Raw genomic sequence first — 27,201 nt, forward strand, 5'->3', positions numbered from 1 at the left:
TAACAAGACATCTAGGCAGAAAGGTACATAGACAGATAGGTTGCACTGGTTTTAGAAAGACAACAATGGGCAGTTCTATAAATAGTCAAAAAGTTTCGCACACAAAATTGCACATAATCCTGAGATGTAAGTGTAACTAATCAGCACCAATAATTGCATGCTAACGATCAATTATTGGCATTAATTGGCAACAATTTGGATATGTATTCACATCTTGCTAAGCCCTATTCTATAAAGATCCATATGCAAATCTTATAGTATACAACTCAAAAGGGGGTGTGGCCACGGGGCATTCACTATAGATGTGTACAGTATTACTGAATACTGGGGATCCGCATCTAAATTACGTACCAGAATCTACATCAGGTTGCAGCTGGAGTAAATCATTCACAAAGTTTGCATGGATATTGACTCTAAGCACTATTCTATAAATGGCTCCTAACTCGGAGCACTCTATATAGAATAGCGCTCCATGTGGAATTTTTTCAGTGACATTTTTTGAGCACCATTTACTAAATCTAGTCTCATATGTGCTTAAGCGCCTTTATAAATTTACCCCAGGGATAGTAGGCATGCACATTTATATCTGCTGTGAAGCAGATGTGATTATGTGCATATACAGTATGTACCGGTGATAGATATCATTCTGTGCCTATACTTCAGCCCTTGGACTCCTTCCATGTATATTGAATAACAGTAGCTGCTATGGGGGCAATTCTATAAAGGACGCAAAAAGTTAAGCACCCATAATCTAGACGCTAAGCTAGTAATCAATGACAAATTTGTACATCTAATCCATTACAGAATGCTAGTGTAAGTCACCAATTAACCCCTGAATTCTATATAGCATGACTTAAGTTTAATAGCAGGCAGTTATACCAAGTAAAACTTAGTGTAAATGTCAATGCCTAACCAGCTTATTTTCGAAAGAGATCGCCGGCCATCTTCTGAACCTGGCCAAATCGATATAATCGAAAGACGATTTTGGCCGGTGCCAACTGCGTTCCATCGCGGAACCGGTCAAACTTCAAGGGGGCATTTCGGCAGGGTAGCGAAGGCGGGACGGGGCGTGGTTACGAGATGGCCGGCTTCGCCTGATAATGGAAAAAAGATGGCCGGCTCGGATGAGCATTTCGCCGGCTTCACTTGGTCCATTTATTTTCAGGACCAAGTCTCAAAAAAGTGCCCCAATTGACCAGATGACCACCGGAGGGAATCGGGGATCACCTCCCCTTACTCCTCCAGTGGTCACCAACCCCCTCCCACCCCAAAAAAATTAAAAACAAAATTTTTTGCCAGCCTCTATGCCAGCCTGAAATGTCATAGCCAGCTCCCTGACAGCAGTATGCAGGTCCCTGGAGCAGTATTTAGTGGGTGTAGGCACTTCAGGCAGGTGGACCAAGGCCCATCCCCCCCTACCTGTTACACTTGTGGTGGTAAATGTTGAGCCCTCCAAAAAAAACCAAAACCCAGTGTACCCACATCTAGGTGCCCCCCTTCACCCCCTAGGGCTATGGTAGTGGTGTAAAGTTGTGGGGAGTGGGTTTTGGGGGGATTTGGGGGGGCTCACACCCAAGGTAAGGGAGGTATACACCTGGGAGCAATTTTTGAAGTCCACTGCAGTGCTTCCTAGGGTGTCCGGTTGGTGTCCTGGCTTGTCAGGGGGGTAAGTTCACTACAAATGCTGGCTCCTCCCATGAACAAATGCCTTGCAGTTGGCCGGGTTTGAGATCGCTGGCATTAGTTTCCATTAATGTCGGAAACCGATGCCGGCCATCTCTAAAGCTGGCCCAAATGCTGACATTTGGCTGGCTCCAACCATATTATCGAAACAAAAGATAGCCGGCTATCTTTTTTGATAGTACAGTTCGGCCACCGCTTTACATTGCTGGCCATAAAGATGACCGGCCATCTATTTGGCCGGCGCCATTCGATTATGCCCCTCCACATTATGTGTGGACTGGGTGTATTCTATAACAATGAGCATAGATTTTAGAAATGCCCATGACCCGCCCATTCCACACCCCCTTTTGAACTATGCAACTTAGAATTTATGCGCATCATGTTATGGAGTACGCTTAGACAGTTGTGCGCATAAATTCTAATTAATGCCAATTAGTGTCAATTATTGTTTGTTAATTGGCAATTATTGGCACTGATTGGCTTGTTAACTGATTGAGTTGCATGCACAAATCCAGAATGTGCCCAGATTTGTGCACACAACTTAAGTCATGCTATATAGAATCTGGGAAATAGTGCTGAAAATTACATGCAGAAATTTGAGCACATGTCCAAACTGTGTGCACAATTTAATTTTTTTTTAGTTCAAATGTATTTATTAACAAAAACTCAAAAACAACAATCATAGACAGGATATATTGAAAGTTCCATACATTGCAATAGCATTATATATGCAGTGCCATTTCAAATGTTTAGAAGTTATACAGGTTCACTTATAAAATCATACAAAAGGAACAATAAAATCCCAAAATATCATATAACAAATCCTTAATCTTCATTTTGACAAAATTTGGCTACTTGGTCCCATGTTTTATGGAACAAATGCATAGAATTGTTTCGCACAATTTAATTTCTTAATAAGACAATTAGCGCTGATAATTGGGTGCCATCAATTATGTGTGAATTCGGCAATTATTGGAATTTAGACATGCATCTTTATAGTCACTATTCTGTAAAGATGTGTGTGTAAATTTTTCCATACGTATCTGAAAAAGGGGCGTGGACATGGGAGGAGCATGGGAGGCTCAGGAATGTTCCATTGATTTGAGCATGGTGTTATAGAATTCAGGGGATCTGTGCTGGGGATTTATACTAGGGTTCAGTTGGTGTAAATCCTCATGCCCAATATTGGGCGTGTTTCCCATCTTGGGTGGCCATTTATAGAATAGCACTTAATGCACATTTTTTGGTGCTCAGATTTGGGCGCCATTTACAGAATTGAGTCCATAGTGCGTAACTATAAGGGAGCATCAGTGGGCATGGGTGGGTGTCTCTAACTTATGTGCACACCTGATATAATACTATGGGTTCGATATTCAAAGCAATTTAACTGTCCTGGCTGGTTAAATCACCTCTTTGGGGCTAACTGCTAATTTTTAGTGGCACTTAACCAATTAGTGCCAATGAAAATAACCAATTAGCACCAATTTGGAAACCGGCTATTTGGGGGCATTCCCAAGGACGGAGTCTGCACTTGGCCAGTTATGTGCTGATATTCAGCACCTAACTGGCCAGGTTAACCGCATAAATAGAACCGCATAAAAGTCAGTCCTATCTTTATGGGTAACTCATAGCCAATTAAATATTGCACTTAAGGGGCCTTTTACAAAGCATTGGTAAGGCCAATGCGAGCTTACTGCATGCTCACCCAGAACTAGCGCTAGCCCAACGCAGTCAATAGTGGTAGTTCCACATTGAGTGTACGCCATTTCCGGCATGATGGAAATTTTTTTTATTTTATAGCGTGGCGCAAACTCGGTGGTAATCAGGCATCGCCGCTTAATGTCTGGTTACTGCGGGAGCCCTTACCGCCAAATCAATGGGTGGCGGTAAGGGCTCCCCCCTGAATGGCTGCTTAACAGTAATCTTACCGCATGACCATTTTTTAAAGGGACTTTTTACTAGCTGTGGAAAAATAGGCCCTGGCATGTGGGAAAAATGGCCCCAGCTGCTACTGCAGGGCCCTTTTTCCCCACAGCTTAGTAATAGGACCCCTTAACTGGCTCTGTGTTAGCCGGCTCTGGAAACTTGGAAATTCAGTGCTGGTGCCCAATCATGGCCCAGCATTGAATTTCTGAGTTTGAAGTTGGTGGCGATCAGCAAAATGCTGATTGTCACCAGCTGAATATTGGGTCCCATAAGTTATGTGCTTTGCATATCACACTTGGGCATGGTCATTTATATCTGCCATAAATGGTTACATCTAGATTTAGGTGCACCAAGCAGATTTATGCTACTATTCTATGCAGGAATTGTGGTGTGCCATTATAAAATTGGCACTCCCCATGCATTATTGGAGTGCCTGCTGTAGATTTGCTTCCAAAGACATTTCCAGACTTTCTACTTAAATAAAAGTGACAAAATTCCAACTACATTTGGTGGTTAGTTTTATAAACCTTGACTACACTGAGGAGTGTAGTTACCAATTTGGGATATCAATAAGATGTTATTTTACCACTAACTTGAACTATTTTAGCACAGATGCCATTTTATGTAATGAGGCCTAGGGACCCTTTTACTATTTATTTAGATTTTGCTCACACCTTTTTCAGTAGTAACTCAAGGTGAGTTACATTTGGGTACAGTGGATATTTTTCTGTCCCAGGAGGGCTTGCAATCTAAGTTTGTACCTGAGGGAATGGAGGGTTAAGTGACTTGCCCAAGTTCACAAGGAGCAGCAGTGGGGTTTAAACTGGCCACCTCTGGATTACAAGACTGGTGCTCTAGCCACTGGGCCACTCCTCCACTCCTCTAGGTCACTCTACTAAGCTGTGTAGGTGCCTCCATGTGCCCAACGTGCACCAAATTGGAGTTGCTGCCCAGTTACTACGTGGTCCTTGCAGTAATTTCAATTTTGGTGGACGTCCACTACGCACGTTTGAAAAATATTTGTTATTTTCTGATGCATGACGCCTCAAGTGCGATTTGACATGTGAAGACCATTACCACCCAGTCACCATGTGAGACCTTACCACTAGGTCAATGGCTTGCAGTAAGGTCTCAGACCCAAAATGGATGCGCGGCATTTTAATTTTGATGCACGTCCATTTTCGGCAAAAACTTTAAAAAGGCATTTTTTTGTAGGTACGCTAAAAAATAATTCTGCATGTGTCCAAAACATGTGTCAACATTTTTCAACACACCTTAATAAAAGTACCCCCTAGTTACTAGTAACTGGGGTTAACAATAAAATAACACATCTTCACGGTAGCCCATGTTGCTAACTTCCCATCTTAATGTGCCTCCTTGAGCACAGTAAAGAGTTTACCTGGGAATAAAAATACCTAGAATTATCAAAACTGAGATGATACAAATATAGGTACATGCTTTCTTACTGTGTTAATGATATTTTTACTATTATTGTCATCATTTTTGGAATTTCAAGGAAGATTATTAAATATAAAGCACTTAAGACAAGGGGGTGCCAGTCTGAAAACTTAATTTTGTGCTTGAATAACAGAGTTAAAATGCATCTGACATTCTGCATTCTACTTTACAATGCATCGTATACTATAGAGTATATATACTCCACTTCCCACAAACACCATATGGGACGCAAAACAGAAGCAATGTTTCATGAAAGACATTGTGATTTGTTTCCTATCATATAGTAAGTGTGTTGCTCCAGACTGCCTTCCATAGATAAAAGAAAATAACTAGATGAACACTGGATAAAGGTCATCTTTGAGACATTGTAAAGTCTTCTATTGGATAGAAATCTGAGGCTCCTTCCCATTAATCCTACTTATCAGCTCTCCCTACAGTTGTCATGAATAAAACATGAGGAAGCAAGGTTAAATCCTCTGCATACTGTTCCAAGGGCTAGAAAATAGTGTATTTGCTATGAATCCCAGTCATATAATAGGCCTGAAATTTAACAAAATTATATAATGCCAAGACCGTTCAGTTAATTTACATCTCTTAAACAGACAATTTTAATCTATTTACCATAAATTAAAAAAATGAATAGTTGTTGATAATTTTACATTCCTCTGGCATTGATATTTTATTTGGGCAAAGCTAAAATGATTAAAAAAAACCCTAATTGAATTCTGTGTGCAGTGAGAATAAAGAAAAATAGCTGGTCAGTTATTTCATAATGAATCTTTCCAGGGTTTTCAAGATATGAAATATGAAATTTATTACTATCCCTATAGTCAAATATATACAATTATAAAGCAAGAAGCCACATTTCACATAGGATGTCTTGGTAGAAATTGGTGTCAAAATCTCAAAATCAAGGAAACAATACTGACACATTTTTATTTATTTATTTTTAGAACTAGAGAGAATCTCCAGTCTTTGGGGTACTTTTATTAAGCCACGTAAGCATCTACGAGTGACCAACATGAGTCAAAATGGAGCTACTGCCCAGCTACCGCATGGATCTTGTGGTAACTTCATTTTTGGTGTGCATCTGATATGTGCGTCCGAAAAATAACTTATTTTCAGACGTATGTATTGGGCGCGCACCAAGTGGTGTTTGAAACACATAGGTCATTATCATCCGGTTACCGTGTGAGACTTTACCACTATAATGGCTGGTGGTAAGGTCTCAGACCCAAAATGGATGTGTGGCAATTTTCATTTTGCCACACGTCCATTTTCAGCAAAAATTAAATGCATTTTTTTTTTGCAGGGGCACTGAAAAATGATTCTGCGTGTGGCCAAAACACGCGACTACACTACCGCGGGCCATATTTCAGCGCACCTTAGTAAAAGGACCCCTTTAATTTTTAATATTTCATTGAAAGGATAAGCCCTCAAAACAATTTCTCACCCGCTACACAAGCTTTGTCCTTACAGCCGTTGATCATGTGAAGCAGGGGCATTTTCAATATGATGTCTAAATCCAATTTTGGATGAAATGTCCAAAAATCCAGTAGTGAGCATGGCCATCTTCAAACCAGAAAAATGTCCAACTTTTTGTTTCAAAAATGACCGGTTCCTAAACATTTTTGTGCTTGGTGTGTCTATCTTTTAGAGCCAAAAATAAAAACAGTCCAAGGGAAAATGCACAAAATCAAGCTATTGGAATTTCAAAGGAGCCAGCATTCTTAGAAGTCTAGCCTCACAGACATCCCAGCAGAGCAGTGGAGTAGTCTAGGTTTCACTGCAGTGGACTTCACATAAAAGGTCCTAGGTAGCAAATCTCACTGTTGCCCCCTTACATTGTATGGTGAGCCCTCCAAAATCCACCAAAAACCTACCACACTCAACTGTACACCACTATAATGGCCCTTATACCAGCAAGTATCATCTATATGTAGGTAAGTAGATTTTTGGTAGGTTTTGGAGGGCTCATACTTTCCACCACAAGTGTACCAGTTAACAATGGGAATAGGGCCTGGGTCCATAGGCACCCTGTATAAGAGGCTTGGGGAGGCTAAGAGGGGCATAATCGAACGGAAATGCCTATCTCCATGGGCGTTTATCTCCGAGAACGGGTCCATGAAGGGGCGGACCGAACCGTATTTTTCGAAAAAATGGACGTTTTTGAGCTGGGTGTTTGTTTTGTTTAGCGATAATGGAAACTAAAAACGCCCAGCTCAAAAACGTCCTAATCCGAGCCATTTCGTCATGGGTGGGGCCACGATTCGTAGTACACTGGCCCCCCCTGATATGCCAGGACACCAACTGGGCATCCTAGGTCAGTGCGGTGGACTTCAGAAAAAGCTCCCACATGCATAGCTCCCTTACCAAGGGTGCTGAACACCCAACCCCCCTCCCCCAAAACCCACTACCCACAAATGTACAACACTACCATAGCTCTTAGGGGTGAAGGGGGCACCTACATGTGGGTACAGTGGGTTTTGGAGGCCTCCCATTTACCAGCACAAGTGTTACAGGTGGGGGGGGGGGGAGATGGGCCTGGGGCCACCTGGCTGAAGTGCACTGCGGTACCCACTAAAAGTGCTCCAGGGACCTGCATACACGCAGGCCTCTAGGACTTGTTGCTGCTGTATAACATTGGCACACCAGTTGACACCTGAAGACTAATCTCTCCGAAAACGTCCTTTATTGGAATAACCGCGTTTACTCACAGTTAACTGCAGATCAGAGGTTGTGCCCCACTGGCAACGAGTCTCCCTGGTACTGAGATTAGCAGTAGGTCAGAGCTACCAGAATGCTGTACAATGCCCTCTTTCAGCCACATTCAAGGTAAGAACTAAGTTGTCTAATGTGGCTAACACAGGAAAGGGAACTAAAACTGGCTTACAAAAATAGCCACTACCACATGGACTACAACAGGAAACACAACAGGGCACACTGACCCAGTAGGCAGGGGGAAAAGCACCATGGGAGAAGAGCCTACCAACTACCAACATCGTGAGACTGTAACACAAGCTAATGAAATCACGGAGCCCAATACCTTACACCCACCACGATGCAATGCTGATGTGACCCTGTAGTGCACCCGAGAGCCACATCTGACCCAGGGGAAGGCTGTGAGAGGATCAAACACATTCTGCTGTCATGGAGGTGGGTACGGCATTTGAGGCTGGCATACAGGCTGGAAAAAAAGTTTTTAAAGTGGGGGTCTTTTGGTGGGAGGGGGTTAGTGACCACTGGGGGAGTCCGGGGAGGTCATCCCCGATTCCCTCCAGTGGTCATCTGGGCAGTTGGAGCACTTTTTTGGGACTTGTTCGTGAAAAAAAAGAGTCCAAAAAAAAAGACCCAAAATCGCGGTAAAATGCCTTTTTTTTTTGATTATCAGCTAAAGACGCCCATCTCTCCTCGGCTGATAACCACACCCCAGTTTCGCCTCCACCACGCCTCTGACACGCCCCCATCAACTTTATTCATTTCCGCGACGTAGTGGAGCTGGAAACGCCCAAAATTGGCTTTCGATTATACCGATTGGGCGCCTTTGCGAGACAAACGTCTATCTCCCGATTTAGGTCGCACTATAGGCGTTTTTCTCTTTTATAAATAAGCTGGAAAGCCTCCTAGCCCAACCGTGACCTTTAACAACCGGCTCCGGTCCCCACCTGGCAGTGTCGATGGCTTTCCCTGTGCCTTTGGGCAGCTTACCGGCACACGCAGCACTTCTCTTGTTTCTCCTTGTCGTCGTCCCCCCCAACCTCTCTTCACGCGATTCGCGAACCGCGCTTAGCACTGCTTTAAAAAAAGAATTTACATGTCAGCAGGAACAGGCTGCTTCAGCCAATCCCAGGGGCCTTCCTTCAGCCCTCAGGGACGGAACACGCTGAAGGAAGGCCCCTGGGATTGGCTGAAGCAGCCTGTTCCTGCTGACGTGTTAACACTGCTTAAAAAAAAAACGGAGAAGAAGACTGATGACGATGAGCAAGAGGCAAGGAAGTGCGAGGGCAGAGAGGTGGTGATGGGGGTGGGGGGCAGGGGAGCAATGAGAATCGATGGGTGGGTGTGGATGGCTGGAGGGGGACAGGGGAACGAGGAGAAATGTTGGACAAGGATGGAGGGAAGGAAAGACAAAGGAAGGAGATGCACACAGATGGAGTGGAAGGGAGCGAGGAGAAATGCTGGACATGGATGGAGCGGAGGAAAGATAGAGGAAGTAGATGTAAATGGATGGAGGGGAGGGGAGTGAGGAGAAATGCTGGATATAGATGGAGGGAAAATTGCTGAATTTAAGGGGTGGTTCGGAACACTTTCAGGGCAGATGCTGCAACTGGAGAAAGGATAGGGACAGGGCTACAGATGGTAGACAGGACGCATAAGGACACACAAGGATGGTGGACATGGTGAGAGAAAAAATATCAAATGGAAAGAAGACACTGCATAAAACAGAAGACACTGGGACCAAAGCTAATAGAAAAACTAAATGCTCAGACAGCAAAGGTAGAAAACATTTTTTTATTCAGAATTTATTAATTGGAATATGCCAGCTTTTGGAAATGTGCACCTGTGATATTTTGCATGTAAGTTTCAATTTTTCTAGTATTGCTGCATGCTGAGTCTGACTTCTTGAGGTAACTTTCCAGTTCAGTATTTTGCCTTCATATCTGTTGTCACAAATACTTCAAACTGCAAAGAGTGCAAATATATACCAATGACTCTCAACGTCTCTCTTTTATTCAATCTATAGTAGGATGTGGAACTTTGATCATAAATACATTTTTATATATAAAATAGCCTCAACAGCCCAGGGAACCTAATTCTAGGACTCCACTGAAGTGGTCAACATCATAGGCTCCTACCGCCTCCCGAAAAAAATCACAGAAATCAAAAAACTCCCAAACTATTCACATTCAGGGAGAAAAAGGTTCCCTTGACTGTTGAGGCTATTTTATATATAAAAATTTATTTATGATCAAAGTTCCACGTCCTACTATAGATTGAATAAAAGAGTCACGTTGAGAGTCTTTGGTTCATATCTGTTATGTCATGTGTTTTTCATGTGTGATCAAGATGCAATATTCTGCTAGCGTGTAATATTTGCAGCCCTTTTTGTTTTGTTTTTTGTTTCACTGGTACTGGTGTTTTAGAGCCCGGTGTAATTATAGTGCTGCCTTTCCACGCATAAGGTTGTAGCTTGTCCTGTCCTTGGAATTAGTGCTGTTATGGTTTGGTAAGGTTATGAGTGTGTTTTTGCACAAGTTTGTGTATAGTGTTTTGCAGTGGAGAGATTGTGTGTTGGCCTTACTGAGGTGGCACCAAAACATCAGAATGGGTGTAGAGCCTAAATCATGACACACTACCTCTTGAAGGATCTACATATGGTCGTTAATAAAAGGAGCTCATTGTGAACACTATCCACCCTAAAAGGGTATTTTGTGCTCTACATGAGAATTGTGATATTATGATCCCCTGTTTCATATTGTTGTCAGTTTGCATTTTCCGTATGGGTGCTATATTGGTGTATTAAGGTCTGCCCAGTGTAGTATTTATGGTACAGAAAGGTTCTGAGTGTGTTTTTGAACAAATGTGTGCATAGTGTTTTACAGTTGAGTGATTGTGGTTAGTATATGCTTTGAGCGACCACTTTATTCTTTGGCATATGATACATATCTAATATCTAAATTTAATAAAAGGTATTACCGTATTTTTCGGACTATAAGACGCACCTAGGTTTTAGAGGAGGGAAATAGGAAAAAAAATGTTTTCCTTTTTACCTCCTCTAAAACCTAGGTGCTCCGGTGCGTCTTGTCCGAGTTTTGGATCGCCGTCCCCTACTTACGCGATGCCATGTTCCCTGGTGGTCTAGTGACGTCGGGGCAGGAAAGAGCCCCCTCTTTCCTGCCCATCGCGCTGCTCTCCGTGCTCCTGACTGCTTCCTGATGGTCTCGGCGAGATTCAAAATGGCCGCCGAGAATCTCGGCGGCCATTTTGAATATCGCCGAGACCGTCAGGAAGCAGTCAGGAGCACGGAGAGCAGCGCGATGGGCAGGAAAGAGGGGGCTCTTTCCTGCCCCGACGTCACTAGACCACCAGGGAACATGGCATCGCGTAAGTAGGGGACATTGATCCAAAACTCGCTACCTTCAGACTATAAGACGCACCCCCCATTTTCCTCCCAAATTTTAGGGGAAAAAAGTGCGTCTTATAGTCCGAAAAATACGGTAATTGTGACTATTTTATCTTTACTTCTTTTTTTTCTGTGTTGTCAGATAATTATGGATGTAAGCCCCACCCCTGGTCCCGCCCCTAACACCACCCCCTTTAGCCTCCCCAGAAAGTTGGGCCACCGACCACCTATGCCTGGGTTCCTTTCTCTACAGTCTACTGCACTGACCAATAGGCTACTCGAGGGTCCTGATTGCTGCTCTAATAGGACTGGCCATAACATCTGAAGCTGTTATAGAGGCTAGTATACATTTCTTTCACATCTTTGGGGGGGTGGGAGGAGATCAGTGCCCACCAGGGGAGTAAGGGAGTCATGCCTTATCCCTCCAGTGGTCATTATGTCATTTAGGGCACATTTTTGTGACTTAGGCACAATTGAAGCAGGTTTACATTAAATCGTTTAACTTTTAGCCCTGGACGCTTTTGCTTTGTTTCATTATGGCAGAAAAAATCCAAGTTTTGAGAATGCCCAAATACCGTACCCTTGTGATCTGGACTCACTGCAGAGAAACATCTCAAATTTGAGTTTCAAAAATTGTAATTTGGACGTTTTTCTGAGAAAATGAGCCACACAAATGTCTTATCCACATGGGGCAAACACGAGTGCACATATACAAAACAAAATAGTGCATTCATACTAATGTGAAATGAATAAATGAAGGAACCCAATGTCACTTTAGAAATATATTAATAAAGGGACCAATATTCAAAATGATTTAACCAGCCACTGACCGGTTAAATCGCTTGGTCGGGGCTAGCTGCAATATTTAGTGATACTAAACTGCATAAGGGGAGCTTTTACAAAGCCATACTAGCATTTTTAGCTCGGGGTAAAAATCAGTTGGCAGTAAACGCTGAGACACCCATAGATATAGATATATAATTTAGCATTGCATGCAGGGATTGTTTTTGTTATTGATTGGTTGGTACTGAGACATTTTGCTTTCTGTGAGAACTTTTAAAGCTTGCATGTCCCCTAGTCCTAGTATTTTTGGAAAGAGTAAACAAACGATTCACATCTACCCGTTCTACTCCACTCATTATTTTATAGACCTCTATCATATCTCCCCTCAGCCGTCTTTTCTCCAAGCTGAAAAGCCATAGCTGCTTCAGCCTTTCCTCACAGGGAAGTCATCCCATCTCCTTTATCATTTTCGTTGCCCTTCTCTGTACCTTTTCTAATTCCACTATATCTTTTTTGAGATGTAGTGACCAGAATTGGACACAATATTCGAGGTGCCTGAAAAATCTGCATAGATCAAATTTCCACCTAAGCATATTCTATAAGCTTAGATTTAGGTGCGGTGTATAGAATATACTTAGATAGTATCCCAGTGCCTAGAATTATATGCACCCATTTACACCAACGAAATGTGGCGTAAATACTGGCACAGATTTAGGTCCAGTAGGCCATATTCTATAACAGTGAGCATAAATTTTGGAATGCCCACTAAATGCCCATTTCCCCATCTATCACCATGCCCCTTTTTGGATGAACACTTTAGAATTTAGGTGCTCTGCATTACAGAATACAGTTAGCAAGTTGTACACGTAAATTCTAATTATTGCCATTTAGTACTCATAATTGCTCATCAAGACCTGCTATCAATGCTGATTAGCTTGTTAAGCCAATTAAGTTATGTGCATTGTTATAGAATACACTTGGATTTTGGCGCAGAACACTAGGTGTGATATAAAGAATCCAGGGGTAAGTGGAGCTGCTGAGTTGGATTTTTGACAGAAAAGTCAATGAATACAGCTATGCTGGCAGGTAAGTACTTTATTGATACAATGGGCATCTTTTACTAAGGTGCGCTCGCATTTTTAGCACATGCTAAAATTGTGGGCACACTAGACATTGCAGATTTTATTTATTTATTTATTACATTTGTACCCCACGCTTTCCTACACATAGCAGGTTCAATGTGGCTTACATAAACAAATTACAAGTCTAGCAAGGAGAATATAACAAACTATAGTAACCATAGAATAAAGGACTTAATAACATGTAATATGACCATGGAAAGGAGCTACAAGGATAGGATAAGTAAAAGGAAAAGGAAAAGGGAAAGGGAAAGGAAGGAGTATGGTGTAAGGAAGAAGATGGTGAAGGAAAAGACAAGGGGGTAAGCATGAAGGCTATTGGGAGACATGGTTTAAGATATAAACAATGTCAAAACAGGGTCATGAGGGCGCGCTTAAAGGTTAATTCGGGATGTTTGGGTAAGCTTGTTTAAAGAGGTGAGTTTTCGACATTTTTCTAAACGGTAGATAGTCATTCACTGTTCGGATGGATCTTGGTAGAGCGTTCCAAAGCTGGCTGCCTAAGAAGGAGAAGCTGGATGCATAAGAGGTTTTATATTTAATTCTTTTGCAGCTGGGAAGGTGTAAATTGAGGTAAGTGCGTGAAGACATTGATCTGTTTCTAATTGCATCGGCATCTCTAACATTTAGCGCACCTATAATTTTAGTGTGCACCAAAAATGTGAGTGTGCCTTAGTAAAAGACCCCCATTATTTCTTATATGAAATAAGTTGGTAAATTGCGTTCCTTGGGGACCCTTTTACTAAGCCACGTAAGCGTCTACATGTGCCCAACGCACGCCAAAATGGACTTACTGCCTGACTAAAATGTGGCTTCTGCGGTAATTTCATTTTTGGTGTGCGCCTGATATGTGCATCTGGAAAATATTTTTTATTTTCTGGCGCGTGTAGCGGATGCATGCCACGTGGCATCTGATGCACTTAGGTCATTACCACCCAAATTCATTACCACTAGATCTATGGCTGGTGGTAAGGTCTGAGACCCAAAATGGATAAGCGGCAATTTTGATTTTGTCACATGTCCATTTTCAGGGGGGGGGGGGGGGAGGAAGAGGCCTTTTTTTACAGGCGCACTGAAAAATAATTCTGTGCGTGCCCAAAACCCACGCCTACACTACCGCAGGCCACTTTTTACCACAGCTTAATAAAAAGACCCCTTGATTTATTTATTTCACATTAGTATGAATGCAAAATTTGTTTATATATGTTCAATAAATACTTTTTGAAACATTAATGTTTTAACAGCCTTTCCATATGACAGATAGTTAGATTGTGATTGTAAACAAATGTATTTCCAGGGTTGCACTCTGCTTCTTCAGATTGTACAACACAGAGAACTCTTCGGGTATATTGTGGTATAGAAGCATAAAATGTAATGTAATGTAACAGATAGTTAGATAAATGTCTAATTTATAGAGGTAAAGAATTCCAGATTATTGCAGCTTGATATGAAAAGGGTATAGTAAATAATCTTTTAGACTGAATTCCACTATGATTTGGAAAGTTTAAATCAAGTTTCTTCCACATCAATCTAGAGGATGGATTTTCTGGGAAAAGCAGTACATTTGATAGGTATAATATAGCTTTACCATGAAAGATTTTGAAAACTACCATACACAGTTTAAATAGAATCCTTGCTTCAACTGGTAACCAGAGCAGCTGAATCAAAAGAGGGGAAATTAACTCCGATTAACGTACTCTGAATATTAATTGAGCTGTTACATTTTGTATAGTTTGACGTTTCTGAAGTAAATATTTATGTCTCCCTAAGTATAGTAGATGAAAGAAGGGAAACTTAAAAAAGCAACACAAGGAAATAGTTTTTCATTGAGACGGTGATAGATGCCTGGGATGTTCTTCCACAGGAAGTGATGGGATACAAAACAGTGACAGAATTTTTTTAAAGGAGTGGGATTAACCCAAAGGTTTCCTATATGTTATTTGCACTCACAGTAAAACTGAAATAACTCACATTAATAATAATAATAATAATAGGCTGGAGGGGGTAGACTGCAGTGGGTGTCAGCTACTAAAGACAAAGAAGAGGTAAAACACATTGAGCCATAAGTACATCCCTGGTTGCCTTTCTGGGAGGACTGAACGGACTGTGCTGGTCTTTACCTGCCATCATTTACTATGTTACTATCAGGCTCATTTTCAAAAGAGAAGAAGGACGTCCATCTTTCGACATAAATCGGAAGATGGACATCCATCTCCCAGAGACTTCCAAATCGGTATAATCGAAACCCGATTTTGGACGTCTCCAACTGCAGTCCGTTGCAAGGACGTTCAAATTTCAAGGAGGCATGTCGGAGGCGTAGCGAAGGCAGGACTTGGGCGTGCCTAACACTTGGACGTCTTTCATCCATAATCGAAAAAAGCAAGGACGTCCCTGATGAACACTTGGACATTTTCACTAGACGTGTCTTTTTATGAAAAAGGCACAAAAAGGTGCCCAAAATGACCAGATGACCACCAGAGGGAATCGGGGGTGACCTCCCGTTATTCCCCCAGTGGTCACTAACCCCCTCCCACCCTCAAAAAACATCTTTAAAAATATTTTGTGCCAGCCTCTATGCCAGCCTCAGGTCCATCACAGCACATGAAGGTCCCAGGAGCAGTTTTAGTGGGTACTGCAGTACACTTCAGACAGACGGACCCAGGCCCATACCCTCTCTACTTGTTACATTTGTGGAAGAAACAGCGAGCTCTCCCAAACCCACCACAAACCCACTGTACCCACATCTAGGTGCCCCCTTCACCCGTAAGGGCTACGGTAGTGGTGTACAGTTGTGGGTAGTGGGTTTGGGGGGGGGGTTGGGGTCTCAGCACACAATGTAAGGGAGCTATGTTCCTGGGAGCATTTTATGAAGTCCACTGCAGTGCCACCTAGGGTTCCCTGTTGGTGTCCTGTCATGTCAGGGGGACCAGTGCACTACAAATTCTGGCTCCTCCCACATCCAAATGGCTTGCATCGGACGTTTTTGGTTTTGAAAATTGCCGAAAGTCAAACGTCCAAATCTAAGGATGTCCAAATCTAGGGACATCCAAATTTAAGGATTTGGACGTCTGACGGTATTTTCAAAACTGGTTTTTTGTGCATTTTTCCCTTGGATTTTTTTTAAATAGTCACAAATGAAAATGCACTGAGCACAAAACATCTATAAAATGTCTAGGAAATGGCTATTTTTGAAACTAAAAGAGACATTTTTCTGGTTTGAAAATTGCTATGTTCACCACTTGATTTTTGGATGTTTTCAGCAAAACGTCCAAATTCTGATTTAGACATCATATCGAAATTCCCCTCCACATCTGTGAAGTAGGAGATTGGGAGCCTTGTAATTTATGTTGTAACTTCTAATGTTTAGATCTTATGTAAAGTGGTGTTTTTTTAATTTTTTTTATTTATTTTTTCAGCTGCACATGAAGGGACAACTGGCTTCTGACTGGTCTGTAACTGGACCAGCAATCTACAACTGTCATGATGTAAGATATCATTTCATCAAGAGTATCCCTTTGACTGATAATGTAATAGACTATAGCAATGTGAAGTGAGTAAATGCTCCTGCCTTTGGTTCTGTTTTTATATTTTTCCTTTGTTGTTGCAATGGCAAAACCACTAGAAAAATAGGATATTATGTTTATATTTGAACACATTGTTAGCACATCTTAAAATGTAATGCCAAAAGATCATTTAGAGTGTTTAAAGATGGTGGTCTGGCAATAATAAGATTATTTGCAATGCATCATAAAATGATTGAGGGAAGGAATCATAATACAACATTCCTTTGATACATATTGATTTCATTCTGTGACTTTTGCCATACATTGAACATCCAACTGAAAAAAAAAGAAAAAAATAACTGCATCATAATTTTATAAGGGAGCAAGTACTTCAAGTTGAGATGTTTTATTCATTTGCAGACAGATCAGGCCACATGTGTGCATAAATGATTTCATAAAATACTGACTGACTGACACAAAAGTATGTGCTTTGAAATGATGCATGTACTTTGCAGGAGTTGAGTTTGGGCAGAGTGTGCAAGTTCTCCTGTATATTATGTAATGCTACACACAGGACACAGCGAAGATGACACAAAAATATGGTCTCTAGACGATGCTTTAACAGTCCATATTTTTGTGCCTTCTTTGCTGTGTCCTGTGTGATTTTGAGTGTATGAAGACTAGTGTTCTTCTGTGTCTACATCGTATTATATAAAGCTATACTTTATTCACATGCTTGACAAATATTGTTATGGACATTAATATCTGCTATAGAGCTGATGTAAATGTCCATGTCTGTAACTGACTTAGGTCTTTCTAAGATAGACTGCACATAGTCACTGCAATTAGGTGCCCCCCTTATAAAATTATAATATTTATGATCCAAAATTAAATGAATACACTAGACATGGCTGGAGGTCTGATAAAAGATTTTTACAATAGGTTGGCTTATCAGAGTCCTCCCCAGAGAGCCAGTTATGAGATCATCTTATTATAAGGTTCAGCATGGATTTTGAGCAAAGAAGAATATATCTTGTTGTCATAAAAATCTTTGAAATCTTTAATTCAGTGGCTCAGCAATGCCAGTAAGAGCAACTAGCTCTGGCAGAACTATCAATCTTGCAAACTTCACTTAGTGCACAGAAGTAGACTGGTGTTTTTATGGTACTGTGCTAAGATTTAACATATCCTCTGATGGTGTAATGATGTATCTTCAAATTGTTTATATCTTACCTTTCGACCCTTCCTGCTCCATATGAAAGATTTAAAACCTAAATTATGACAGCTATGAAAAAGGTGAGATAATGAGCCATCAACCCTACCACTAGAGTAAAAGTACCAACACACAAGTTTTACTTTCTACCCCCTCAGCAGCAATAGCGTGTATATACTGTAAATACTCAATATAATAAATTTGAAATTAAATCTTATATTCTTCTTTGAAATACTTGTTGAAAACAGACTGCAATTCACAAAGAAAAAAACAACAAATAATAAATACTCAAATTCAATCATTTAACATAACATATGGAAAATTGTGGAATAACTATCAGTAAATACAACTGTATAACATACAAAAGAACAATTTAAAAATAATAAATAAAAATTAGCAATGAATAAAAATGCAGTTTACTAAATAAACAGAAAGAAGTCTTGTATAAAACAAAAGAACAAGCATAATAGACCCAGATTTATCATATTTGTGTCGGAAGATGGCCAGCGATCTCCTTCGAAAATAAGCTGGATGGTTAGAACAAAATTCAGATCACTGCTGAATCAGAATTCTAATGCAAAATTAGTAAGAGAAAGATTCTTAGTTAATGGAAAAAGCATCCTTAAAATGTAACGTTTTCGGATCAGTTTTAAAAGTTGTTAAAGAACTACATTGTTTCAAAGGAGCTGAAAAGGAGTTCAAGGTTTCCAAGGCTTTGACAGAAATATTGCTTTGTCTTGTGTGTTCATGATGTATTTCCCTAAAAGTGGGATCATTAAGATGATGCAGTTGTGCAGACCTAGGGGAGCGTGAGGGAACATACGAGACCAAGTAGCATGCAAGGTAAAGTGGCTCATTTGTATTACAGACTTTGAATGCTAGTAGCAGAATTTTATATGTAATACGATGTATTAATGGTAACCAGTAAGCATGTATCAGGTGAGGTGTAACGTGGTCAAATTTTCTTAATCCATTTATGATCTTGATAGCTGTGTTTTAGACAATTTGTAATCGTTGGCAATCCTTGACATGGAAACCCATGTATAAAGAGTTACAGTATTCTAACCAACTTTTTTTGACTTCATGTTCCTTCTGTAAGGGAAGTGGCACTGCCCTTTTGTCAGCTGGTTCTCTTAATCCCATAGAACTTCCAACCAATTTATTACTGTACCATGAGGCATTGCTTGTGAGACTATCCTTTCCATTCCCCTACACCTTCTGGTATTGGTACTTTCCTCCCTCTCCTGAGACTTTGAATAACTTTGTGTCATCAGCAAATTTAATTACCTCGCTAGTTACTCCCACCTCTAAATCATTTATAAATATATTAAAAAGCAGCGGTCCTAGCACAGACCCCTGAGGAACCCCACTAACTGTGGCTTCCAATTATTCTTCATTTTCCTGCAGACCCGAAAATAGAGTTTGAAAGAGCCCACTGTACTCCTTCAAAATTGATAGCAGGCATGGAATATTCTAGGCCTTTAGTAGCCAACTTTTTTGTTTTGATTTTCACAAGGGATTCAAATATGCAGCTTGCATTGCAAAAGAAATGCACTTTGAAGGGAAGAAAATTCTCATTGTACCCATTTTGGCAAAATATACAGCGAGAAAATGCAAGTCCTTTTTGGATATGAGGACATGCTTAAAATCTATGGGAGCCAGACATGGTTTGCAACACCTAGCGAGCATGACTATCATCTTAAATAATTCCACTAGATCTCTTGATTTTTCAGAGCAGTTATAACATTATTTGAATCAATACTAGTCGCAAGACATGGTTACTTGTCTGTTTGTTTTTTTCTTTTTGGCTGATAGCGCTCAGACATTGTTTATGTCACTTTTACTGGGAGTGGTATATTTAAGTGGCCTCTTGTTCTCACTTAACCTCCATTTTCTTGGTTATTGCCTGGTTGAACTGTTTAAGTTCTTTATGCCTTTAATATTTAACTGCTTTCAAATATGCTGCAGCCTTTTCTACACCTTTGTATGGGTCTATCTTTAGTCTTATTTTGCAATCATTGAGTACAATTTGAGTAATACTACTGATGTCACCTAAAGCAAAGAATCATATTAATATAGTTTCTTGGAATGTTAATGGCCTACGCCACCCGATCAAATGGGAAAAAAATTCTCATATCTTAAAGTTTTGTCCTCATATCATATTTTTACAGGAAACCCATGTTGCTAATACTAATCTATTTGTTTAAGGAACTAAGTGGATTGCTAGTTCCTATGATGCTCCAGCTGAGGGCAGAAAACACGGAGTATCCATTTTGATTCACAAAGATATCCCTTTGCAGGTTTTACATTAAGAGGTAGATGTTCAAGGCAGATGGCTGATATTGAAGGTATCTTTATATCAATCCACCATGCTCCTAGTTAATATATACACACCGAATGCTGATTCTCCTGAGTTTTTTTCTTTCCTTATGTGAGAAATTACAATTATATGAGTCATTGCCTATTATCATGGCGGGTGATTTTAACTTACCTTTAGATATTGTTATGGATAGATATTCTAGAACTAAATTATCACCTGCTAAGGCACCTATAGCCTCGCAATCTATCATTTCTCAATTACAATTGCAAGACCCATGGAGATTACAGCATCCTACTGATAAAAATACTTTTTTTCTGCACCCCACAACAGTTTTTCTAGAATAGATTATTTTTAATCTCATAATCGCTAATATCGCTAGTGTCAAATATGACTATTTCTTCTATTGTAGTGTCGGACCATGCTCTTGTTTCTATATCCTTAGAATGGAAATCTCCCCCATCTGCTAGGTCTCCTATATGGCGCATACCTTGCCATTTACTTTCAGATGATGCCATAAAAACTAGACTTCAAAATTTTACACAAGAATTTTTTCAATTAAATAATTCTCCTGATATCCCTCTGCTCACTATTTGGGAAGTTTATGAAGCTGCCTTGTGAGGAGAATTAATCTCCATAAGTGCTCATAAATATAAGGTAGATATTGCCCAAATTGTTTCTCTGGAAAAAATAATTAAAGAGCTTGAACAAGAATTTTTTTATTTCTAATGATTCTTCAATATTAAATAAGATATATAAATGCAAATGAGAGTTAAATAAATTGCTCAGTGTTAAGGCAGGGCAAGAATTGTTTGACTATCACTCTAAACACTAACATATACATAGTAACATAGTAGATGACGGCAGAAAAAGACCTGCACGGTCCATCCAGTCTGCCCAACAAGATAAACTCATATGTGCTACTTTTTGTGTATACCTTACCTTGATTTGTACCTGTCCTTTTCAGGGCACAGACCATATAAGTCTGCCCAGCACTATCCTCGCCTCCCAACCACCAGTCCCGCCTCCTATCACCGGCTCTGGCACAGACCGTATAAGTCTGCCCAGCACCATCCCCGCCTCCCGCCACCGGCTCTGCCACCCAATCTTGGCTAAGCTCCTTAAGATCCATTCCTTCTGAACAGGATCTCTTTATGTTTATCCTGTTCAGAAGGAATGGATCCTAAGGAGCTTAGCCAAGATTGGGTGGCAGAGCCAGTGGCGGGAGGCGGGGATGGTGCTGGGCAGACTTATATGGTCTATGCCAGAGCCGGTGATGGGAGGCGGGGATAGTGCTGGGCAGACTTATATGGTCTGTGCCCTGAAAAGGACAGGTACAAATCAAGGTAAGGTATACACAAAAAGTAGCATATATGAGTTTACCTTGTTGTGCAGACTGGTCAGAAAAAAATAAAGTAGTCATTTACTTGCTTGTTATTTAAAAAGAAAAAGAACCAAAGTGCAGATGCCTGCTATTCAATCATTGTCTCAAGTTGTGCATTCTTCCCCACAGGAGATTTCCCAAGCTTTTCATAGTTTCTACTCTTCCCTTTACCAATCTGAGACCCTCGATCCTGAAATTCCTATACAACAATTCTTATCTCCTCTGCAAGGTCCTAAGATTGCAGTTTCACATTACGCTTATTACATAAATTGATTGATGATACTGAAGTCTTACAGGCAATACAGGACATTTCTTCTGGCAAAACTCCAGGTCCAAAAATTTATTTATTTATTGCATTTGTATCCCACATTATCCCACCTATTTGCAGGCTCAATGTGGCTTACAGAGTGTGGTTATGACAGTCAATTCAAGATAACAGGTAAAGTGCTTAATGTTTGAAGATTAGGTACGGGAAGATCTACAGAATCATTTCATTGTAACAGGTACAATTATTGATGTTTGAAGGTTAGGTAAGGGAAGATAGACGGGCGGTGTTAGGTAGTATAGAAGTGAATTGTAGTAGCTGTATGGATTATTGAGGTAGTTTTGTAGGCTATCCAGCTTATAATCGAAAGAGAAAAATGCCTATATTTTGACCCAAATTGGAATATGGGCGTTTTTCTCGCAAAGGCGCCCAAATTGGTATAATCAAGAGCCGATTTTTGGGCATTTCCAACTGCACTCCGTCGCGGAAATGAATAAAGTTGACGGGGGCGTGTCGGAGGCGGGACTGAGGCGTGGTTATCAGCCGAGGAAAGATGGGAGTCTTTACCTAATAATCAAAAAAAAGGCGTTTTTACCGTGATTTTGGGTCACTTTTTTTTTACCCTTTTTTTTCACGAACAAGTCCCAAAAAAGTGCCCCAACTCCCCCAGTGGTCACTAACCCCCTCCCACCAAAAAACCCCCACTTTAAAAACATTTTTCCCAGCCTGTATGCCAGCCTCAAATGCCGTACCCACCTCCATGACAGCAGAATGTGTTCGATCCTCTCACAGCCTTTCCCTGGGTCAGATGTGGCTCTCGGGTGCACTACAGGGTCACATCAGCATTGCATTGTGGTGGGTGTAGGGTATTGGGCTCCGTGATTTCCTTAGCTTGTATTACAGTTTCACGATGTTGGTAGTTGGTAGGCTCTTCTCCCATGGTGCTTTTTCCCCTGCTTACTGGGTCAGAGTGTGCCCTGTTGTGTTTCCTGTTGTAGTCCATGCGGTAGTGGCCATTTTTGTAAGCCAGTTTTAGTTCCCTTTCCTGTGTTAGCCACATTAGACAACTTAGTTCTTACCTTGAATGTGGCTGAAAGAGGGCATTGTACAGCATTCTGCCAGCTCTGACCTACTGCTCATCTCAGTACCAGGGAGACTCGTTGCCAGTGGGGCACAACCTCTGCAGTTAACTGTGAGTAAACGTGCTTATTCCAATAAAGGACGTTTTTGGAGAGATTAGTCTTCAGGTGTCAACTGGTGTGCCAATGTTATACAGCAGCAACAAGTCCTAGAGGCCTGCGTGTATGCAGGTCCTTGGAGCACTTTTAGTGGGTACCGCAGTGCACTTCAGGCAGGCGGACCCAGGCCCATCCCCCCTACCTGTAACAACTGTGCTGGTAAATGGGAGGCCTCCAAAACCCACTGTACCCACATGTAGGTGCCCCCTTCACCCCTAAGAGCTATGGTAGTGTTGTACATTTGTGGGTAGTGGGTTTTGGAGGAGGGGTGTTGGGAGCTCAGCACCCGTGGTAAGGGTGCTATGCATGTGGGAGCTTTTTCTGAAGTCCACCGCACTGACCTAGGGTGCCCAGTTGGTGTCCTGGCATATCAGGGGGGCCAGTGTACTACCAATCCTGGCCCCTCCCACGACCAAATGGCTCAGATTAGGACGTTTTTGAGCTGGGCATTTTTAGTTTCCATTATCGCTAAACAAAACAAACGCCCAGCTCAAAAACGTCCATTTTTTCGAAAATACGGTTTGGCCCGCCCCTTCACGGACCCGTTCTCGGAGATAAACGCCCATGGAGATAGGCGTTTGCATTTGATTATGCCGCTCCATGTGTTTTGGAATACCAATTGAATTTTATAAACTACATAAGAAGAGTTTGATTCCCTTCTTGATTCCTCTTTTCAATTCATTTTCAGAATACGTTTTCAGATGCTATTATTACAGTAATCCCCAAGCCTGATAAAAATTCCTTGTTGGTTCAAAATTATCGTCCTTTCTTAATGTAGATTACAAAATTTTTGCAAAAATTCTGGACACTTGATCAAAAAAAATGGTTGGTGTATTAATTCACCCTAATCAAGTTGACTTTATGCCAGATCGTTTGATTACCGATAATTCATGTATGTTTTTCCATCTCTCTCATATTGCTCATTTAAAACAATATCCTATGATTGCTCTGTCTTTAGATGCAGAAAAAGCTTTCAATAGAGTGGAGTGGATATAGTTATTTTCTGTTTTCAAATGGTTTGGATTTCCAGAATTCTTTATCCAAAAATTAAAGTGTTAAACGCCAACCCTTCTGCAAAAATTCTTACTAATAATATTCTTTCTGATTATGTTTATTTGGGAAGAGGAACAAGGCAGGGCTGTCCCCTTTCTCCATACTTATTCAATTTTGTTTCGGAACCCTTGCTGTTAGCTATCAGACAACATCCACAAATCTCTGGTATTCCATTTGCGGACAAAAAAATTAAACTCGCAGTGTATGCTGATGATGTTCTTCTGTATTTATCTAATCCGGAAATACCTATTATGTGGATATAAGATAAATCACAGAAAACAAATGTTGTCCCTAAATCATTTTGCAAATCCAGAATTGGCTAACTCATTTAATTTAGTGTAGACTAATATGAAAATTAGATATTTGGGTATTAATTTGTATACTTTATTATCTGATACTATTATTAACAGTGACTTGATACTTAAATTTATGAAGGTACTACTCCATACTTGGCATCCTCTTTCTCTCTCCTGGTGGGGAAGATTGGAAACAATTAAGATGATGATTTCTCCCAAGGTCAATTTCATATTGTGATTCTGGTATTATTTCCAGTCTCTTTATCTGAATCTAGATAAACTTTTATCCAATTTTTTGTGGAAACATAGACAACCTAGAATAGTACTCAAAGCACTCAAAAAACATCAAAATGTATGGTGGTGTATTTTTTCCAGATTTTATTAACTACCAACTTTTGTTTTACAGCAAGCATGCAATTGGTTTCATACTAAAGCTGATTATAAACCATTGTGGTAGATGTTGAGGAATCTTTGGTTTCACCTTTGTCACTGCAATCTCTTGTATCTGCTTCTGCTATACCTGATCAATTTTTGAACCTTCTATTTAAATGTACCTTGGACTGTACCTTGCAATATCCAATGTATACAACTGTATACCTCTCTCTTTGGTATAATCCTTTGATTAAGATTAATAAACACCTTTTTTCTGGAAAGAATGGATTGATAAAGGAATACAGACATTACAGGATATTCTACTAGATGATCAATCTTTGGCTTCCTTCATTTTCCTGCAACAGAGATATCACCTAAACTCAGCAAATGCATTTAAATGGTTACAACTTCAGCATTGCTTTGCTGGAGTTGACTTTCATCAAAAATACTCACTAGAGGAACCTTTTATATTTTCTCTTGCTAGAACATTGATTAATAATGGTCATGTGGCCTCTGCCCTCTATAAGCTTCTTTTATCTATAGCTTTGCCACAAAACTCATCTCTTTTTTCAGTATGGGAAACAGATGTTGGTCATGTTTTATCTGCAAAAGTATGGAACTCTTTTTGGTTGCATACAATGAGACCATTAGTCTCGGCTTCATCACAACAATCAAACTACTTCTTATATCAGAGAACTACTTGGACCCCAAATAAACTGAACAAAGCAGGTCTATTAAACAGCAAAAATGTTGGCATTGTGATATTTCACGGGGAACTTTAATGCATATGATATTTGAATGTAATTTTGTTTGCTCTTTTTGGACACAGATATGGACTACCGTTCAATCCAGTTTTCATTTAAATAATGATATCTCTTCATCTATTGTGGTATTTAAATCCCATTCTCATGTGAATTTGTCTGCTGATTATGCTAGACTTTTTGATGCTTTTCTCACTATAGAACAGTCTATTATATTGGCTAATTGGAAATTAGCTAATTTGCTGAATGTGCATTTTTGGTGGAACTCGGTTCTACAGCATCAAAAGCTGGAATTTGCCTTAGCGGAGAAATATGGTTTACTTCACATTAAGAAGAAATTATGGTCTCCAGTTGATTATTTACAAAGTACGACATCTTGACTGTAGACCATTAATTACATTATGGACTATTTATTTCCTTTATTATTATGTCTTGTTATTTGATTGCTTTATTATGCTGATTGGTGCAGTATGTCTTGACTAGTGGTTTATTCTCTCTCTTCCTCCTTTGAGGAATTGGTTCCTTGTTCTTTCCCCCCTTATTGCACTGTATTATTATAAATATTGAAAACTTACAATAAACTTTCTGGCAAAATAAAAGAATTTATATTCCTTTTCTCCATTTGATTTTGTTTTTATTTGTATTATGTTTATATCATTTCCTTTCAAGTTTCCTGCAAAGTCTCTTTGCATTTAGGATGTTTGTGTCAAACCAAGGAGAAGTTTTTAACTTCTTTTTTGTGTTTGATTGTTCTGGGGCTATTCGATCTAGTATATTTTTTTGCTATTTCATCCCAGTATTGGGTGACGTTGCTAAGGTTATCAAGTAATATACAAGAGTTATTTTGTTGTTGAATCCAAAAATTCTGACATGTCTATTTTGCTTCTTGTTATATAAGTAGATGGGGGTAGGGGAGTATTAACTTTGTGAGACTTTTCCCTCCAGTTGAGTTTGAATGTGAGTTTTTTTGTGGTCTGACCTGGGTATTGTTTCTCAGATATAGTTGTCAATGAAGTGTGAATTTATGAATGGGAATCTTAAAGTAAACATGTCTAAGTGATGTATTTTGTAATGAGAGGAGGTTGTGAGGGGATGGATGAAACTCCATGAATTTAGGAATTCATTTAGTTCTATGGTGTGTGTATTATTTAGGTTGTCTAGATACAAGTTTATATCACGTGGAGGGGCATTTTCGATATGACATGAAAGGCCAACTTTGGACATTCTGAGGGGCATAATCGAACGAAAACGCCTATCTCAATGGACGTTTATCTCCGATAACGGGTACATGAAGGGGCGGGACAAACCGTATTTTCGAAAAAAAATGGACGTTCATATTTTTTCCCGAAAATACGGGTTGTGCAGGGCAAATGCCTTGGATGTGTTCGTTTTTGAGCTGGGTGCTTTTGTTTTTCAGCGATAATGGAAACCGAAAGCACCCAGCTCAAAAACGAATACATCCAAGGCATTTGTTCATGGGAGGGACCAGGAGTCGCAGTGCACTGGTCCCCCTCACATGCCAGGACACCAACCGGGCACCTTAGGGGGCACTTTTACAAATCAAAGAAAAACCGTAAACGAGCTCCCAAGGGCATAGCAGCTTTCCCTTGTGTACTGAGCCCCCCAAATCTCCCCCAAAACCCACTGCCCACAAGTCTACACCATTACCATAGTCCTATGGGGTGA

This window comes from Microcaecilia unicolor, chromosome 3, assembly GCF_901765095.1.
Source record: "Microcaecilia unicolor chromosome 3, aMicUni1.1, whole genome shotgun sequence".
NCBI classification, from domain to species: domain Eukaryota; kingdom Metazoa; phylum Chordata; class Amphibia; order Gymnophiona; family Siphonopidae; genus Microcaecilia; species Microcaecilia unicolor.